Source organism: Stigmatopora argus, chromosome 3, assembly GCF_051989625.1.
Source record: "Stigmatopora argus isolate UIUO_Sarg chromosome 3, RoL_Sarg_1.0, whole genome shotgun sequence".
Taxonomy (NCBI): Eukaryota; Metazoa; Chordata; class Actinopteri; order Syngnathiformes; family Syngnathidae; genus Stigmatopora; species Stigmatopora argus.
The window spans coordinates 11,635,748-11,651,506 of NC_135389.1; the positions used below are offsets into that span (position 1 = coordinate 11,635,748).

General features: G+C 38.7%; 2 long non-coding RNA genes across 17 annotated transcripts in view; one reads left to right on the forward strand and one right to left on the reverse strand.

Annotated features, from left to right (window-relative positions):
- Positions 1-11,845, forward strand: part of LOC144071753 (uncharacterized) — a 76,278-nt gene extending 64,433 nt beyond the window's left edge. For 7 of the 16 annotated variants that reach the window (XR_013299713.1, XR_013299708.1, XR_013299712.1 and 4 more), the window contains 7 exons: positions 197-439; positions 517-616; positions 8,155-8,236; positions 9,407-9,563; positions 9,755-9,840; positions 11,344-11,638; positions 11,701-11,845. This is a non-coding gene — a long non-coding RNA (uncharacterized LOC144071753). Of the gene's footprint in view, positions 1-196; positions 440-516; positions 617-8,154; positions 8,237-9,406; positions 9,564-9,754; positions 9,841-10,769; positions 10,913-11,343; positions 11,639-11,700 lie in introns of all 16 variants that reach the window. The other 9 variants (XR_013299720.1, XR_013299719.1, XR_013299722.1 and 6 more) reach the window with 9 other exon arrangements.
- Positions 11,846-11,885: 40 nt separating this feature from the next.
- On the reverse strand, positions 11,886-14,983 carry LOC144071066 (uncharacterized). Its single transcript, XR_013299533.1, has 5 exons — positions 14,589-14,983; positions 13,883-13,960; positions 13,554-13,803; positions 12,248-12,319; positions 11,886-11,998 (listed from the first exon to the last, which is right to left on the reverse strand). It is a non-coding gene; the product is annotated as an uncharacterized LOC144071066 (long non-coding RNA).
- Positions 14,984-15,759: the final 776 nt, after the last annotated feature.

The window sequence follows — 15,759 nt, forward strand, 5'->3', positions numbered from 1 at the left end:
CTGTATCTGTAGCGAGCTGCACAAGCAAATATATTGTTGTATTTATTAAAAGAACACCCAAACAGCACACACAGGAAAACACACACATAAACACTTCTACCATTAAAATAAATTGATATGGTTGCAGATTTAAATACACGTTATCATGAAAACAATGATTTTTGTGTTTATTTTTAATGGGCGTGGCCGAGGTCAGAGTTCAAATGGTCTTCATAATGGCGGATGAGCCAGCAGCCAGTTCGGGAGTGGATTTGCAGAGCAGCTCAAAAGTGATGGTTTACCGAAGAAATACCTGATAAAGCTCTCACATGACAATGCAGCGCTTTCGGTACGTTGTCATTTGGGGATTTCAAAGCCCCAGTTCTCATTTTAAGAGTGCTTTTGACCGGAGCATACTTCCATCGCGTGCTGTAGCCCCACGTGGATGGAAACGAAAAAGGTTTGCAAACAAATTGGCTAGATTGCGATACCTATAGCTCTTTGTTTAAAAAGTAATGATTCCACTGTGTGTTTCAGTTCCTCAACGAGCTCAGACTTCTGGGAAACATCAAGAATGTGGCTAAAATGGCCAAAAAGAGCAACTTGTCGACGCCATAACGAGCTGTTTGTCTGCAAAGTGAGTCATTTTCTAAATGGTTCCTATTTTATCTATTCGAGTAATAATCAAATGTCAGCGTCCGGTATTCAAAGCTTTGCTCAATTAGCTTTTAGAGATACATTCAAATTTTGAATGAAAACACTAACTGGCTTGGTGTTGATTTTTTTAATAGCAAGAACCTGTGTGGATCACTCTCACCCACACAAGTGCCATCAGTGGAGTTGTAAGGAATAAACGGTACACAGAATATACGTATACCTTTACTCTGGGCTAATTTTCCCTTAACTTTCTTAAAGGAAGACATTAGGGCCCAAGGGGGAGAAAATTTTTCATCCATCGTTGCATTTAAAAATGCAAGACGGCCTACCTCGAAAGTCCCCAAAAAATAAATGTTCTTGTACTGCAAATATGTCTTATTCATTTATCTAGCAAAAAATGCAAGTAACATGTCAAGTTAAAACAATTTTATTATCAAGAAAAGAGTTGAACTTTTGCACACTTAGGAGTTGACATCACCAAGCTTTTCTCCACCTGCAGACAATAAGACAGTTGGTAAATTTACAACACTTAAACCTTGCCAAATATATATAAGGAAAAATATTTTTAAAAAAACTTAGAAGGAATAATGAAAACCATAGAAAATTAAAAAAAACACTGACATTTTTTAGTGGGTTTTTTTTGCCCAAGTGTTTTTTCTAAAGAAACTTAGATACTTAGTATTTTACATCAACTCACCTTTATTCCAGGCCATCTTAGTCCATTAAAAGTTTAACATTTGAAACACAAATAATGCTTCATTGTCTATATTACATGTGTCAAAGTGGCGGCCCGGGGGCCAAATCTGGCCCGCCGCATCATTTTGTGTGGACCGGGAAAGTAAATCCCGAGTGCCGACTTTCTGTTTTAGGATCAAATTAAAATGAAGAGTATAGATGTATATTGCATTTCCTGATTTTCCCCCTTTTAAATCAATAATTGTAATTTTTTTAATCATTCTTTTGTGTTTAGTTCAAAAATCATTTTGTAAAATCTAAAAAATATATTTAAAAAAGCTAAAATAAACATTGTTTTAGATCTATAAAAAACTGAATATTCAGGCCCTTTAATCCAGTTCATTTAATCCATTTATATAATAAAAAAAACTAAATAAAAATAAAATGGTCCGGCCCACATGAAATCGAGTTGACGTTAAAGCGGCCCGCGAACCAACCCGAGTCTGACACCCTTGGTCTACATGCTTTATCCTCACTAGGGTCGCGGGGGGTGCTGGAGCCTATCCCAGCTGACTTCGGGCCTGAGGCGGGGGACACCCTGAATTGGTGGCCAGCCGATCGCAGGGCACAAGGAGACAATTTTGAATTGAATTGAATGCTTTTATTGTCATTATGCAAGTATAATGAGATTTAAAGCTTTCACCACATTGTGCACAAATAACAGCAGACAACCATTCATGCTCACACTCATACCAAGTAGCAATTTAGAGTGTCCAATCAACCTACCATGCATGTCTTTGGAATGTGGGAGGAAACCGGAGCACCCCGGGGAAACCCACACAGGCCTCGGGAGAACATGCAAACTCCACACATTTGGACCGAGCTGGATTTGAACCCAGGTCCCCTGCTGTGAGGCCGACATGCTAACCACTCATCCGCAGGACAGCCCAGGTTATTGTTGATGCTTTTTTATGTTGCAGGAGTTGCTGCAGGAAAACACGCAACTTTAATAACATTAAAAAGTCTTCTCGTGACATTCATAAGTGTCAACATTTGAAAAGTCAGTTTCTTTTTATATCCCATTTCTGGCCCTGCTATTGAAGCTAAAACTTAATCTGCACTCAGGCCATTAAACTAATGCTTTTGTCAGAAAATCAGTGTCAAGCCACTACTGAAATTGAAATGCACATGGCTCATGGCTTGTGTGGTCTATTCCTCCTGGTGTTAAAAGGAATTTAATAGAAGCTCCTTTTAGTCTATACCTCAGAGGACAGGTACATTGATGAAGTCGGTTGGAAAAACTATTATGCAGCCCCTAAAAATACTTTCACTCTGAAAGCAAACTCTTTGTTGAGAAGGGGAAAAAAAGAGAACTGCCCTCACCCAAATGCAAAAAATGCCATGAGCTTGCCAAGTAAGATAAATGAGGTGCACTGAAGGGAATTAAAGGCCTGAAAGAAAGAAAAAATCAAATTTTAGACTCCAAATTTTTATAAATGGGCTGCATTATTTATTTCCTTTTCATAAACACTTTTACCTCAGGTCAAGTGAGAGTGGTAATGAGGTCACCTGCATGTCCTGCACGAACCTTTTGACGCCATTTTTCATCAGCTGTTTAATCGTCCGAGAGCGTGGTTTCTCCTCATTGGCCTAATTTGATGATCAAAGTTTCCTTTCCATCGGACACAAAAAGAAGCAGAGGCAGTCAATTGGAAACATGAAGCTCATGCATGTCTCATTACCTTCTCACGTCTCATATAGATTCGTCTGTCCTTTACAATCTTATTAGAAGGTAACAGAATATGCAACAATGTGCTTTCGAATCAAAGTGGAGTGAGTAATATAGTGAACTTTTTTTTTTTTAAGAATGAGAATGAGATCACATAACTTGTCATCTGCGAGTGGCTGAAGTGCGTGTCACTCGATTTTGCCAGAGGTCTTTTTGCACTTTCCCCATTTAATCTGCGCAGCCTGGTGTGCAAAAGCCAGCTGTCTTCATGGTTCATCCGAGCGTCCCCTTTATTCATGTCAGCGAGGTATAACAGAGCGAGAGTAGTTATTCTTCTCAGCCGATTGGGTTTCGAGTGGGATTTTCCGTGCTTTTAAAGGCCGCGGGCACACGTGCAATCAGCGTGTCGACGGGTGAAGAACAACTGAGCCCAAAGTGTGCTTAGGTGGAGGTGAAAACTAAGATTGTTTAATGAAACCACCATCACCGAAAGGTGGTCAAATGTGCAGATTTGATCATGTGTGTGATGTATATGAGTCGCCACAAGCAATGGCCCGTTTACAATTCAACAGTCACGATGCATAAAATCTTTTTAAAGATAAATGAGAAAAAATGGGCACAATGTGAGAACAAGTGAGTGCTGAATCTCTATTCTTTTGGTCTGGATTTTTTCCTGGATTTGTTTTAGGCGGGTGTCAAATCCCATTTTGTGTCGTCATGACTAACAAGCTGGGTGTCGTCACTGCTTTCTGGCCCACTCCTCCCACTATACAAGTCAGTCAGTTTTCCATTTTAGCAAGGACCATACCACAATACCTTTAATATGCCCATTGTTTTGCATCAGAAATCCTGTTGTAACACATGGTGAGATTGAGCTCTATTTCACTCTTTTTGTTGAGCAAATGCTCCTTTTGGTGAAAACAAAACATCGGTATCGACAGAGGGGGGACGCAAGACATCCTGAGGTGTATCATTGTGTAAATGAAAGGTAAAGCAACTTTGTTGTGAAGAAGAGAAGCCACAAAAAATCTCGGCCTGGAACTTCTGGAGACTTGATTTGCTTCATAATAAAATTGTTCCCTACGGATGATGACAAATCATTCCTAACTAGAAAAGGGGATGCAGCAGTGAAGACAAAACACCTTCAGGGCATTCTCAAAAAAAAAAAAAAACTTAACTGACTGTCCATACAATCTTCAGGAATTCCATTTCAAACTGCAGCGCTAATTAATTTTTGACAAGACGACACAGCGAGGTTACTTGGAATCTGTGCTGCTCGGGCGTGAGCGAAATAATAAGACGAGGGCAACCGAAGAAGCAGAAAAGAGGCAGGGCAGACTTTCTTTCTTTCCTCCTTGGTGGTCCTGCTAGATTGCCGTTGTGGAAAAATTCATCAAGGAGGATGTGTACATCCACGCTTGTGATGGAGTGAACTGATTCCTGCTGGACTTGTCATCAATTATGTATCATACATCACATCCATGGTTCTTTGTCAATTGATTCGGATTAATGGAGCAAACAAAGACAGCATAAACTAGGAAGCGGAAACATTTGATCCTCACGTTAGCTTTACTGTACAAGCACAATCAGGGACTTATCCTTCATTACACAGTAGTGTAGTGAAGGATAAGTCCCTGATTGTGCTTGTACAGCACAATATTGACAGTGCTGCTGTACAGGCAGTTAAATAAATTGCGACATACGACTACACATGCATGGTGGGGAATTGTTTGTATGTTGGAAATTTTGGAGAAATTGCAAGAACAGTGACATCATTTATCTTCAACTGCATCAGCTACATGTAGCTATTTTGAGGTTTTATTAATGTATTGTTTTTTTTACATGTGCATAGTAAGTGTTGTGTATTTACACCCATTTGTGTAATATGTTCAAATAGCTGTATCGAGGTGACAATAAAAAGATTTTTCCACAGAAATCTAATCATTTTTTTCCATCCCTAGTTTTTGAAAGAACGCAATAAGTATAATATACTACAGGGAAACAGGAAAAGAAAAAAAAAACCATCAAAATGAGTTTTGGAAAAAAAAGAACATTAAATTCTGGACAAAAGTTAACGCAATATCCATCATGGAATTAAACTGCAAAACCTTTGTGTTTTATCAAGTCCATGTGCTTTGTGGCACCCATAAAATATTAGTATTAAAATATTAAATGTATTTTTACATGCTCGTGATTGTGATTGGCCGGCAACCAATTCAGGGTGTACCCCGTGGTTTAGTACAATTCTTTTGTCAATTAATGTCTTTTTTTCCAATTTAAATAAATGCCCTGAAATTTAGCCACGGACAAAGAGAAACCAAATGAATGATGTCTTTATCCGGCTTGAATATGTACATAGGATGATTGCACAGGTTTGGAGTTAAATATTACACGCTTACAATGTTGATTTGATCTGAAAATCTATTACCACCCCGTGACTCGCACTCAGTCACTTCAAAAGGAAATGCGGACCTTTAACTGGTCATTTTCTAATCCCTGAAAGTTCTTTAAAAATGAGTGAAATTTCATCAGCTTTGTATTGTGCACCTTCGAAACACTGTGGTATAATTTTGCTTTGCAAATCAATGTTGCAGAAAGCGTCACTAGAATCAAAACAGTCATAATATCTGCAAAAATAATGTTGTATTCACACAGATGAGGCTGCAAAAGTGAAATATCCAACCAACTTCTCTCCAAGCTTGCACGCTTTAAATGACGTGTTACTATATTTGGCTTTAGTTGGTGTTAAAATGAACAAAAGTTGAACCAATGTCAACAAGCTTTTCACAAGCATATCTGAAGAGTTTCACAAAAATCCACGGCCCATCTGTAGCCGCCTGTAATGGACTCAACACACCCAGCACATTTTCCACAAGGGCCTCCACGACTGAATGGAAAGTGGGAGGCAGCTAAAAACAAAACGAAGCTCCCTTCTTTTAAGTGGAGTGAGAGATTCTCAAGTCGCTTGTCTGGGCTCGTACCGCGCTAGTTAATAATTCACACTGGGGAAACCAGAGGTCCATACATGCAGTGATGATATAGGACACAAGTGGAGCGGAGAAAAGCTGTTTTTATTAAACGCAAGTGTGGGAGGAGAAAAGTCTGCTCTTTCTTCTTCACTGCCGTGTTTCTAAAAGGAGATGGAGGTGGAAAGAAAGCACCTCGAGTGTGCGTTTGTTTGCGTGTGACGCAAGCAGGCTCATAATGTGGGCCGATAAGTCCCAGGGTGGATCGTCAATGGAAAAAGGTCAAGGAGTGATTTATCAGCAGACCGAAGATGCTGCGGGCATTCCCCTCGTAATGTCTACCTACACATGTGCCTTTTGTGTAGGTGTGTCCTTTGTGCATACATCAGTGTAAGGAAAAGTATTACATTACACTGTCAGAGTTCAAATTTACCCTGTTAAGTACAACATATGAAATTTGCGCCAGAATGAAAGCAAAAACGGTCGTGGTAGTTTGTCATCTCATGTTTTTCTGACAAAAAATGATGCGTTAAAAAGATGCTAGTTCATGCTGATATATACATATTTAAGAAAAATTCAGCAGTACTTCATGTCAAGCAACAACTATGATCACTGACTAACAACCATTAGCACCTACATTGACATTGAAGGACAATTTACAATCTTTTATAAAACCCAACATGCAGATTTTCTGGAACGTGTGAATGTAGACATTAAAATGCAAACTCCACAACCAAAACTAAGGCTACTGATATGATTTATAAATGAACTTATAAAAGCTCAACTCTGTAACAACAATAAAATCTCTTAATTTTTGCAGATATAATTCCCTTCAGTCATTTTATATATATAAAAAAAGACTGATGAGCCTATATTTTCAGAGAACTTGTAAAAATGACATTGTTCCACAAAGCTACCTGCTCTTCCTAATCCTTTAAAAGGAGCATAATTAACAAAGGCAGACAGTCACTTGCAAGTCAATCCAAAAGAAACATTAATAGTACGGTCCTATTTTAGCTTCTTATGCTTGTCAGAATGTGAACTATTAGACATCTTTAGAAGAATCGCTGCTAGTTGGTTCTGAACATAAAACAGTGATTAGACAGTTTATTTCAAGGCAGCGGAATAAAAATGAGATGAGGTAGTCAAGATTTAACGTCGCTATAAACATTACAAACAAGACTACAGTGGATGTAATTCCACACCTTCCAAACATAAACACTGTACTAAGGAAAATTAAGAGTACAAACCTATTACGGAGCAGTTTTCTGCGCTGTAAACACCGACAAAATTGGAATGTACTATCTACAGCCAGTTATTATGTCATATTGTTGACCCTCCCAAAAATGTAATTTGATCTGGTGTTATTGCCAATATACTTTCAACACTCTATTCCTAAAAGAGGAAAGAATACTGAGCCAACGAGCCATACCAAGCATTCTTACACTTGACTGCTAGCCTTTAACTTCCTTTCCTTTTTATCATCTTGTCGACCCGTTCAAAGCCCCCCCTTGCCTTCTCAGTCCTATTCACCATTTCTCTTTGCTCATTATGTCCTAAGCCTCTCAACCCCTTTCCCGTCCACCCACCCCAAAGCCATCATTGCTCTCCCTCAGGGCGAAAACCGCCAGGGCCCCATTGCCCTTGGATCTCAATAGCGGCGCCAACATCTGTGCCAGGATTATTATTTTTTTTCTTTCCTGCGCGGGAACACTACCGAGCTCCTGCACTAATGGAGCTCATTTCAATTTAAGTCTCATGAAGGCACTTTTTTTTTCTAACCTTCAAGTTATATTTTGACTGTATGCGAGTAAAATTATGCAGAAACCACATTGTCCTACTGCTTTTCCCTCTTAACGGAAGATTATGGGCCTTCTGAGAAATAGCGCTGTCTGGGTAATAAAGTAAAAAGCGGTGTTTCTGAAAAATCATCAAATATGCTTCTCGTTTTTTATTATAAAACCATTTGCTAGGGGCCAACGAGGTAGAACACAAGACATGAGGAGACAAGTTGCCTCAAAACCAGCAACTATTACTGTTCAGGAGAGAGGCTAATAAAATGATGCAATAATACAGATGGCATACTTGGGAGTGTCTAGCAGAGGTCGTTGTCATGGTCTTTCACAGATTTGTTTCATATAATCGTAGAAGGGAAGATGCCAGAAGATAGTCAATGATGGTGTGTGAAACATGTCGACTGCCCGGTCATCTCTAGAGACATGGAAGAATGGTAATAAAGATTATTGTCCTTATAACCATCATCCGGACTGTCTCATCATGTGCGGTCTTTTGGTCGCCCGGACCCAAACAACGGGCGACCAAAAGACCGCACATGATGAGACAGTGCGGATATATAAAATAGTTTTTGAGGGTTGGATTGATACGTTGAAGGCGCTACGAGAAAATGCTCGGACCGCCACTGCATATACACATACAGTATATATATATATATATATATATATATATATATATATATATATATATACACATATATATACAAATACATATATATTATATATATATAAATACATATATATATATATATATATATATATATATATATATCAGTGGCGGTCGGTGCATTGTCTCGTAGCGCCTTCAACGTAAGAATCCAACCCTCAAAAACTTTTTTATGGCTATAAAACCTCTACTGCAGCTACAGCTGCGACACATAAAAAATTATCAATACATCTGCACAAAAATGGGGTAAAATCCACTTCCTAGCAGCATTTCATGATTAAATACAAATACTGGAGCTTTTCAGACATTACAACCGGGACAGGGGGTGATTTTCCCGGGAAAAGACAGCAATGAACGTCAATGGCGTACGTGCAAACATTGCCCGAAAATGGGGTAAAATCCAGCCGAAAACAGCATTTATTGATTAAATACAAATACTGGAGCTTTTTAGACATCAGAACCGGGCCCGGAGTATCATTTCCCTGGTAAAAAGACAGCGATGAACGTCGATACGTCCATATACGTCCATACGTGAAACGGCAAAAAAATGCACTGCCACTGTTTAAATGTCTAGGAGTAAAAAACAAACACTAAAGTGCATGTCATCACAATGTTCATAATGTGCAATACTGTATTTTAAAGGATTAAAGCCCAACCAAAAAATATTTACAGCTCCCCCCACTAACTAATGCAGGTTATGATGAAAACAATGTTTTTTAAGTATGAATGCCCAATCAACACGTATTTACAGCCCCGCCCCCGCCCCACCCACTGACTAATGCATGTTATTATGAAAACAATGTATTTTTTTAAGTATTAAAATCCAACCAAAAAGCATTTACAGCCCCCCCCCCCCCCCCCCCCCACACACACACACACACTGACTAATGCACGTTATTATGAAAACAATATATATTTTTTGTGTGTCTATTTTTAATAGGCGTGGCCGGATGTCACAGTTGAAATTGCCGACGTCAAACCCCAAAATGGCTGATGAGCCAGGAGGCAGCACGGGCGTGCACTGCAGAGCAGCTCAAAAGTGACGATTTGCCGAAGAAAGCCTGACAAAGTTCTCACAGGACGATGCAGCACATTCGGTTCGTTGTCATTTGGGGATTTCGAAGCCCTAGTTCTCGTCTTAAGAGTGATAAGAGCATGATTCGTTGACGTGATGTAGCCCCATGTGTGTGCAGACAGCAAAATGTTTGCAAACAAATTGGCTACGTTGCGTTACCGATCGCTCTTTGTTTAAAAGGAAATCATTCCATTGTGTGTTTCTGTGTTTCAGTCCCTCAACGAGCACAGACTGCTGGGAAACATCAAGAATGTGGCCAAAACGACCAGAAAGGGGCATCTTGTCGACGCCATAACAAAGTGAGTCATTTTTAAATAGTTCCGATTTTCTCTATCCGTGTAATATTTAAACGTCAGCGTTCAGTATTCAAGGCTTTGCGCAATTGGCTCGTTTTTCATCATGATACATTCAACTTTTGAATGAAAACACTAACTAGCTTGGTGTTTTTTAATAGCAAAAACCTGTGGATAAGTCACCCACACAAATGCCATTAGTGGACGTGTAAGGAATATACAGTAATCCCTCGATTATCGCGGTTAATGTAGACTAGACATGGCTGCGCGATAAATGAAAAACTGTAAAGTAGGATCATCCCTATTGAATTTATTTTTTTTAGAAAATACTATAGTGGCAAGTGTAGGAGTAGCTTCCGCTTGTGCGTTTCATATCTTTCTGAACTTACAAATAATAATCGAACATAGGCTTTGTCATTGACTCGACAAAAGCCTAACTGTCATCATACCCAGATAACTGTGTATGACGAAATTGGTAATTGGAACAAAAAATTCTGTCATGTAGTGGAACTGTGCACTCAAATAGATTATATACTTTTACCCCGTTAACTTTCTTAAAGACCTCAGGGCTTGGACCGTTTCATTTTTAGTTTTAAATGTGGTTTTGACAAAGCCAAAGTGATTTATTCAACAATAGTGCAGGTGTCATTTTTGACTCCTTTAAACATTTTTTCCTTGGCATAAGAAAAGAAAAACAGAAGCTTTTTGGATATTTATTATTTTAAGAATGAATGGATTTGAAATAATTGACTGAAAAACTCAAGGCAGAAGTAGGATTTATTTTATTTGTTATTATGTAATTTGTACCTTGTGGGCCCCTGTCCAGTGTGTTTTCTATATTTCCCACCACATCAAGATCCTGATTATTTTTTTGTGGAGGAAAATGTGAAAAATAGACTGGATAGGGGCCTTTAAAGACTCGGATCATTTTTTAGTCTCTCTGCAGCAGACAAAAAGAAAACCAGACCATCAGGAGTATGTCTTTCCTGCCTATGTACAGATAGGCTGACGCACCCCCCCTCATTTCTCGGTGCTGGGTGTTACGCCAGAACCTATCCAAACTTTTTCAAAATAAAAGGTAACACCTTGCGAATTGTTTTTTTTACCTAACTTTGTGTATTGACCCCTTTTTTGTTTTCCAGAATTCCACCCAAGGGGGGGGACAAGGTTTCCTGCCTATGTACAGATAGGCTGACGCACCCCTACATTTCTCAGGTTCTGGCGTAACACCCAGCACCGAGAAATGTGGGGGTGCATCAGCCTATCTGTACATAAGGCAGGAAACCTTGCCCACCCTTGGGTGGAATTCTGGAAAACAAAAAAGGGGTCAATACACAAAGTTAAGTAAAAAAACATTCGCAAGGTGTTACCTTTTATTTTGAAAAAGTTTGGAGATAGGTTCTGGCGTAACACCCAGCACCATCTCCAAACTATTTCAAAATAAAAGGCAAGACCTTGCGAATGGTTTTTTACCTAACTTTGTGTATTGACCCCTTTTTTGTTTTCCAGAATTCCACCCAAGGGCGGGCAAGGTTTCCTGCCTATGTACAGATAGGCTGACGCACCCCCACATTTCTCAGTGCTGGGTGTTACGCCAGAACCTATCTCCAAACTTTTTCAAAATAAAAGGTAAGACCTTGCGAATGGTTTTTTACTTAACTTTGTGTATTGACCCCTTTTCCAGAATTCCACCCAAGGGCGGGCAAGGTTTCCTGCCTATGTACAGATAGGCTGACGCACCCCCACATTTCTCGGTGCTGGGTGTTACGCCAGAACCTATCTCCAAAATTTTTCAAAATAAAAGGTAAGACCTTGCGAATGGTTTTTTACTTAACTTTGTGTATTGACCTTTTTTCCCCCTTCCAGATTTCCCCCTGGTGCCAAGAGGAGTTTCTTTGTCCATTTGAAAATGGATGAAGGCAAAACTGAATTTTAAAACATGCTGGAGGGCCTATGTGAACATATCTTGAGAGCCTGTTTTTCTATGTCAAAATAAAAGTTTTTAAAGGTATACATGTTTGTCTTTATCTAACAAAAAATGCAAGTAACAATCCAAGTTAAAAAAATTTATTTAAAGGTAAACATTTCAACTTTAGCATACTCAGTTGGCATTACATTGAAGTGTTGATTGGTGTAGTCAGTCTACTCTGGTTTGTCCGTCCACCTGTAGACAAGATAAGACAATTTAGTTAAAGGTTCACAAAACAATTTTACACTTAGTTAATTTTTGTGAAATACACTTAGAAAAAAATGAATAAACTGGGGGAATAAACATGTAGGAATTTTTTTTAGAAAAAAAGATGGGGGGGGGGGTTGTAATACACACTTAGAAAAAAAATTAAACATGTAGGAAATTTTTTTAGAAAAAAAGATGGGGGGTATACACACTTAGAAAAGGGGAGTGTAGTTATACCTTAATCTGGCAGTCTCCTCTTCTATAACCTCAATAGTGCTCTAGGCATGCTAGAAGAGCTGCATCTTGGTGCTAAACAGGGAAAATTTGCACAAAAAAAAAGCATAAGTTAGCATATATAGAGCCTGGAGATTCAACAGATAGGCTTAGTTGGTTTTTTTTTTTTTGGGGGGGGGGGGGGGGGAGTAGTTTTATCTTGATGCTAAACAGGGAACCAAGGTACTTGGGGGTTGCCAAACAATTACGGGATGAGAAATCTTACAAGAAATTTAATAAACGATCAAGATAAAAAATGAAAATTAGTTAGCGAGTGCCATTTTTGAAATAATATTTTGATATGTTTTTCTATTTAAATTGGATTAAAAATAACTATCAAAAGCCCTAAATATTCAGTTTTTATAGATCTAAAAAAAATTGTTTGAGCTTTTTTTTCTTCATGAGGGAAAATATCTTATAATTTGTTTTTCATTTCAAAAGGAAACAAAATATTTTTGGGAATATGTTCAATATTAGAGTGGAAAACAGAATTTTTTAAATATATTTATTTTTAGATTTTACTAAATGCTTTTTGAACTAAAAACACAAAAAGGAAAAAAATGGATTAAAAAACTACAATTATTGATTTAAAAAGGGGAAAATGAGGAAATATAATATACATGTATAGTCTTCATTTGAATTTGATCCTAACAGAAAGTCGGCACTCATGATTTACTTTCTCGGGCCGCACAAAATGACGCGGCGGGCCAGATTTGGCCCCCGGGCCGCCGCTTTGACACCAATGAGCTAGGAGAAAGTTGGCATAATAGTTTTGTATACGGCGATTAAATATACAGACAGACGTTAACAGCTGGAGAAAGTTGGCTTAACAGTTTTGTACAAGTGATTTTTTTTGTAAAAACAGAACAATTACAAATCGGCAACGGGTGTTAAGCACTCGCAATGAAAACTATAATTACATACAGGAACTAAATCGTGCCTCTGGATGAGCATTAACCCAGCAAACTTTCGGTTAATGACTCGGCGTTGTTTGATTAAATTTAAAGTCTTGCCACACGACTCAATAATGGAGAGAAAACGGACAACATACTTTTTAAGTCAAATCGTGACACTAACGCTGATGTTAACTAGTAACACACGGCACACAGCCGGTGAGGAAAAGCAGCGCAAACTTAAGTTGTCGACGGTGTGCTAAACCTGGCATTAAACTAAGATATTTGTTGGCGTTTTGGGCTCAACTGATTTCTGAAAAATCTCCCGATAGCGTGATAAAAACGCATTTAGGCCAGTGAATTGCTCTTTTCCTTACCTCGTGGAGTGTTCGTCGACCGGCAGCGTGAGAAAAGCCTTCCAAAAGGAACGGTTACTGCGCATGCGCTTAATTAACTCAGCTGGCTGCTTCGGCAATAGGCGTAACCACGCCCATATTGTCCCCCCACATTGAAAGCGGAAAAGACAGTGGCTTGATTACCGCACTCCAAGAGGTGGTTTGTCCTCCCAACTCATTGTATATGTTTTGAAGATGACGTAGATTAGTCGTGAGTTTTGTGGCCTTGATGCTATAAAACAGTACGTAATAGTAAGCCAATTTCACCAAATATTGAGTAATATTTGACTTAGTATTTTACATCAACTCACCATTATTCCAAGCCATCTGACTCCATTAAAAGTTTTACATTTGACACACAAAGAATGCTTCATTGTATTGTATTTGTTCTGGAAACAAAGTACAGTAATACGTCACTCAAATTTTTCCCCCATATAAAATAACTATAAATACAAATTGTATGTATGTATGTATATGTATATGTATATGTATATGTATATGTATATGTATATGTATATGTATATGTATATGTATATGTATATGTATATGTATATATATATATATATACAGACACTCCTCAACTTACGAACGCAATTGGTTCCGAGCGATTGTTCATAAGTTGAATTTGTTTGTAAGTTGATTTAGTGCTATATTTTGTATTATAATTTATGTTTAAGGCCTATATAAGTATATTGAAGGTTTATATAAGTGCATTTGTATGTTTAAGGCTTGTATAAGTAACACGCATTGGTTTGTACTGAAAAAAAAAACATTTAATAAAATGGAGAGAATATGTACAGTACTGTAGAGAGAGAGATAGATTTATGTATTAGAAACTGGCCAAAAGAAGCGACCTAATGACGATTGCACAGTTTTCTTCTTTTTTTCATCATAAATGATGCAGTAGCACTGTATGGCATCATTCAATTGATTTGCAAACTTTGTGCAACGTTCAATATTTGGGTCCTGCTGCTCGATCTTTCTGTTTATAAATGGTACTGAATGTGCAACGCTCACCACTTTCTGACGCGCATCAAGCTTCGTTATTATTGCCACTCGTTTCAAATGAAATGGCTTGCCTCTTCCTTCCAACTCCCTCAATAGAAGCCTTTAGCTTTTTACCAACCATATTCAATATTGGATGCATGAGATATTTAATGATACAAATGAAAAAGGTTCTTTGCACACTGGAGATACATTCACGCACTTCTTCTTCGTTGCAATGCGGAAGGTAGATGCTGGGTGAGCTGAGCTCTCACAGCGCCAGGCGTCGGTATTAGCGGCGGAAAGAAGTACTACTCCGAAAAAGACGCGAAATACAAAATTGGACTTGCGAACATTTTTGGACTTAAACGCAATTTGCAGACATGTTCGTATGTACCGTTGTTCGTAAGTTGAATGTTCGTAAGTAGAGGAGCACACACACACACATACACACACACACACACATACACACACATACACACACATACACACACATACACACACATACACAGCGATTGGTAAATCGAGAGTGGATTTTCACCCCCGTTCCCTGCCGCTCCCATACATGTTGGTTTAATGCAGGGGTGGCCAAGTCCGGTCCTCGAGAACCCCCATCCAGTCTGTTTTCCATGTCTCCCTAAATCAACACACCTGAATCAAATAATCGGGATCGGTATGAAGCTTCTGGACAGCTTGCTGATGGGTTGATCATTTGATTCAAGTGTGGTAGAGGAGGAAGTTATGGAAAACAGACTGGATAGGGGCTCTCGAGGACCGGACTTGGCCACCCCTGGTCTAATGGGAGGCATATCATTACATAATTGCTGAGCATTGTCAGTGGCCTGAAGAAAAGGTAGATCGTGGAAGGTTTAACTCCTTGAAGAGTGGATCTTGGAGCAAAAAAGTTTGAACATGTGTGATACCTTTCCACAAATGTGGTATATGTTAGAAGTCCATCAGTGGATTGCAGTCAGATGCTTCTCGTTTCAGCACAACCCCCGTTGGTTAAAATCTGTGTCTGTGGGACAAACTACTGCACTCAGAGCGGTCTTCCAGGACCGCTTTACCAACCCCGGAATTCTAACCCTAACAACAAATAAAAGCCTTACTATTCATGGTCTATTTTTATTTTTTTCACCAAAATCAGCATTAGTATACCTGGTATTTTTTTGTTTTGAAACAATAAAATCTGTACAAAACATGG